The sequence below is a fragment of the Zea mays genome, chromosome 7 (assembly GCF_902167145.1).
Source record: "Zea mays cultivar B73 chromosome 7, Zm-B73-REFERENCE-NAM-5.0, whole genome shotgun sequence".
Taxonomy (NCBI): Eukaryota; Viridiplantae; Streptophyta; class Magnoliopsida; order Poales; family Poaceae; genus Zea; species Zea mays.
The window spans coordinates 168,756,698-168,761,401 of NC_050102.1; positions in this window are offsets into that span (position 1 = coordinate 168,756,698).

Genomic DNA, 4,704 nt, shown 5'->3' on the forward strand with positions numbered 1-4,704 from the left:
TCTTAGGCCACCAACCCCCGGTAACCTTCAGCATCCGCGCCAAAGACTCCCGGAGCTCGGGTGAAGACATCCTTCCCCCGGGGGCCGCGCATGTCCCCATCAGCTCCACAGCAAAACTATCGGAGACCCCCAGTCCTCCCATCACAGTACCTAGCTTCCTCTTCTTAGTAGATGGGGCCGCCGCCGGTGCGGGGTCGTCTTCAGTCTCTGCCGCCGGTTTCTTCCCGCGGCGATCGACATCGTCTTGCCCGGGATAACCGCCATACGGCAGACGGTTCAACTCGAAGACCCTATTCAAGCGATCGTTGGATCCGCGTATATCCCAACTACGCTGGCCCTCCGTCTTCGGCATGTAGCAACCAACTATCCGCGCTGCCCCATCCTCCGCCTCATGTACGAATGCGGCGGGATCTCGGCCATGCAAATCCAGTGCGAAGGTGGGACTCCGCACCAGCATCCCGCCACGGGAAGGCATCTGGCGAGGGCATACTTCGCCCAGCGCCCAGCCATGCGCCAAGGGCCACACCCCATATGCGACAAACTCCTCAACCAGATCACGCCCGCTACTCAGGCCGGCCGCGCACCGTAGGGCCCCTTCGTCTGCATCCTCCTCCGCTACTTCAAACCGCGGGTATGCTGAATAATAATGCGAACACATCTCGGCCATGGGGAGCCCCGGATGGTCTTCGACTGTGCCTTCGGCAACATAGAACCAAAATTCCCACCAGTTGCCCCATTTATTGCGGGCACAGGGAACCAACTCAACGACCTCCATCGAAGTCTTGCCCGTCTTCGGCGTAAACGTGCAAGATCCAAATTGAGCAATCTTATTTCCGATTTTCCTTTTCTGCCAGTGCAGACAATAATACTTCACAAAGACTTCGACCGAGGGTTGCCCGCCATACGAAGTCGTCGCCCAGACATATTTCGCCAGAGCCACCACGGCATTTGGCGTCAGCTGGTGGACCTGGACGTTGAACCTACGCAGGACTTCTCCCACAAATCGATGTGCGGGCAGACGAAGGCCAGCAGCGAAAAAAGCCTCAAACACAACCAACTCGTCTTCTGGCTCGGCGACCTCCTCCGTCCCCGGGACACGTGCCACTCCGCCGCCGAAATAACCAAGCTGTTGCATGTCTTGCACGCGGACCAAGGACATCCGCGACACGCCGAACTCCACTGTGTCACCGGCGCGCAACTCTTGCGCCGCCACATTGCTCAGCGTCTCCCCGGACGACGCGCCAGCCGGCGGTGTAGCGGCAGCAGAAGAGGAAGAGGACGGCATCGCTGCGTACTGTCGGCGGCGGCGGGCGGTCTGCTTCACACGGGCCAGATCTCCGACGAGCAAGAACAAGGAGGGCAGACAAGCAGCGAGCGGTTTGACAAGGCAGTTAGGGTTTTCGCGGAGCGCGGAAAGATAAAGTTTAAAACGCGCCGCCCCCCCGCCCCCTTTTATACACAGAGCGTGGCGCTTCGGGAAACCCGCAATCCAACAGTATGGCGTCAATCAACGGTCATGTCAAAAACCCCCGCGGAACCACTTCGAGCGAGGGCAGCGTCTCCACCATCTAGCAACGTCTTCAGCACCAGATGACTTAGTCGAATTGGTCCCTCAGAGGGCAAATGTTGGGGCGAAGGCGAAGACGCCACCCTTCGCTCGATGCCTTCGCCGACCTTGCTGCACCAATGAAGGCAAGACGACGGGCAGACCTACCCTTCGTCCCACACGTCGCCGGACGAAGACTTGTGACGAGGTCGTCTCATCTTGCGACCTCGCTCAACATGGAGGCCCACGTGTGATCCGACCCATTGTAACAGGCCCTGCGTGGCCGCTGCGCATTACGGGCCTAATTTGTAAAGGTCTCCCTATAATTACGGTCTGTAACCCTGCTTTATGGGAATATTCCAGGGATAACCTAGGTGCCTGAGGGCACATGCGTCCTTAACACTGGATGCTGGGCACTCAGATACCTATAAATACCCCTGCACAGTGTCCTTGAGAGGCTAGGTTAACAGAGCTATTGCCATCTCGAGTCGTAGCCCCGTTTACACCACTTTTGTTCCCCTGTTGGATCAACTCGCTCAGGAGAGCAAGTGCCAACAGGTGTTCTTTTTGCAGGAAAAATCACAAACCCAAGAGACCTTAAAGGGATTCTTGAGACGGGCTCAAAATGAGTTCGGATTAAGGATCAAGAAGATAAGAAGCGATAACGGGACTGTTGGGACTTGTTCTCAAATGCTATGAATTAAGAACAAGGCAACACAAAATATTAAATGTTAAAGCCCTCCGTCCTTCGAAACATTATTTCCCTTAGGATATAATGATCTTCAGATGAAGGTTATGAAGGACATACCTTCATCATCATAACATATTTGTATAAAAGACGAAGCATATGAAACATGAGAAATAACATGAATAATTGTATGATATCATAATATATATAAAAAAATTTTGTTATATAATCATGAATAAATATGAACACTATTGAATTACATTTATACCTTTGGCTTGACAAAAAGTGATAATACAAGCGTGACGCAAAAGCAAATGCCAAGTCAGCGTGAACAATACAGGGGTACTGTTCATCTATTTATAGGCACAGGGCGCAACCTGTGAGATATTACAATCATGCCCATCACAAAAGATTACAATTATGACATAGACCCTCATGGACAAAATAGTCATTTCATCTTTAAGTCGGTTTCACCCTTCGTCTTGAGACATTTCAGAATGCCGAAGCTTCATGAGTGGTAGCTTCGGCGTTGCTTTTAGGGGAATCTGCCGAAGGTGTTTCTTCTTACAAAATCTCCGGCGACAAAGCATGCCCCCAACAGTAGCCCCTTCGTGGTGCTAGATCGTTTTTCGTAACGAGCTTGATCCGTGAAAAAGTCTCTTAGGCTTCGGGAAGCCGAAGATCCGAAAAACACCTTCCCTGAGGTCATTGCTGAGAAACGATAAAAATTCTCCAAGCGTGAAACAATCCCACCATGTAGTGGGTTCACGCATCCTGGCAATTCACCTTCTCAGGTTCTGTTGCCCACCATTCAGTGGGTGCGGGCGACTGTTCGTTCGGTGCGGAAGACTTGTCGATTCACCTTCCCACCTGCGGCATTATATAAACAGACAGGTAGGTGTGAAGTTACCACAACATTCATTGCTATTGCACTGTTTTGCTACCAAAAAATTAAACATAGCCGAAGCTTGTTCATCGCACGCAAACGAAGCATCGCTTTTGCTCCTGCTTCGTCACAAGAGGAAGAGCTTCGGGGAAACCAAAAAAGTCACCAACTTCAAAAAATTGTAAGGAATTCATAATCAAATGGAGAGAGTATGCTCCACTGCCAGGGTTGGTCGCGAGGGAGATGAAGCCGAAGCTGCTGAGACCGCTCCTATTTCTGAAGTGATGAAGCGGTCAGGGCTGGTGGTACCAGAGGAAACTTCCGACGAAGGTGTACCTGCTGCCGAAGCTGAGCAGGTTGATGCTGGAGAGGATGAATATGAAGATGAGTATGGTGCCACGCCATCTAAACCGAGTCACCTAGAGTTTGGGAAGTCTACTATTACTGAAGGTGATGTGCCTAAGATGTTGAAGCTTGGCTATTTTAGTGAAGCCAAAAAGAAGCTGATTCGTTTCGGCGGAGAGGAAATTACCCCGAAGCCGGAAAAAGATGAGGTGGTGGTATTTAGAAGCTTTTTTAAAGCAGGATTGAGATTTCCTTTACATGATATGATCGCAGATGTTTTGGAGAGATTTGGGATTTATCTTCACCAGCTAACTCCTAACGCCATTGTCAGGCTTAGTATCTACATTTGGGCTCTCCGGAGCCAGGGGCAGAACCGCTTGCCGAAGGCTTTTGCCGGACACACGAGCTTCATTATCAGACCAAAGCTAGAGAAAATGGGTTGCATGATAACTTTGGCTACTATAATTTTGCTTATCGCAAAGATGCGAAATATCCAGTTATTAGCTATCGTACCAAATGGCCAGCTGGCTGGAAGACTGAATGGTTTTATGTTAAAGTGGATGAGAAGAAGGAGTAGCTGGTTCAAAGCCCTTTGAGTTTAATCTTCGGAGAAACTAGGCCCCAATGCGACATGAAACCAGATAGTCCATGCCAAATTGCACTGGGTGAATTTCGGGTTATTGTAGAGCATATTGGCACTAGAGATCTGGTGCAAGAATTCTTAGCCTTCAGAGTATTTCCAACTTTAAAGGAATGGGACATGCCGAAGCTAAAAGAGGAAAAGAAGAAGAAAGAGCTTGTTCGGCTTCCTTATTATTATAAATTCAAGAAGCATTTCAAAGAACCTTGCCAGGAGTGGTAGGACACGATCGAAGTTATGTGCAACGAGATCCTTGGCAACTACTCTAAAAAAGAAGATCAGTTAATGACTGTGGTCTTCGGCACTCGTCCGAAGCGAAGATTGAACCGAGTGATGGATGCCTTAAATTTTGATTGTCCTGACTATGAACGACTAGACAGAGGCGCCGAAGGGCAAAAAAAGAAAAAGAGTTGCTAGCGTCCTTGATAGGGAAACTGCTAAGTTGGTGAAAAGGACGAAGAAATTTTGAAGAAAAGAAAATTAAGCCCTGAGCCAAAGATAGCTGCTCTAAAGAAAAGGAAAGCTACGGCTCCGAAACAAAAAATAGCTGATATAGGGGAAGAAGCTCCTGCGACACCTCCTGCGACCGATGTGGAAGA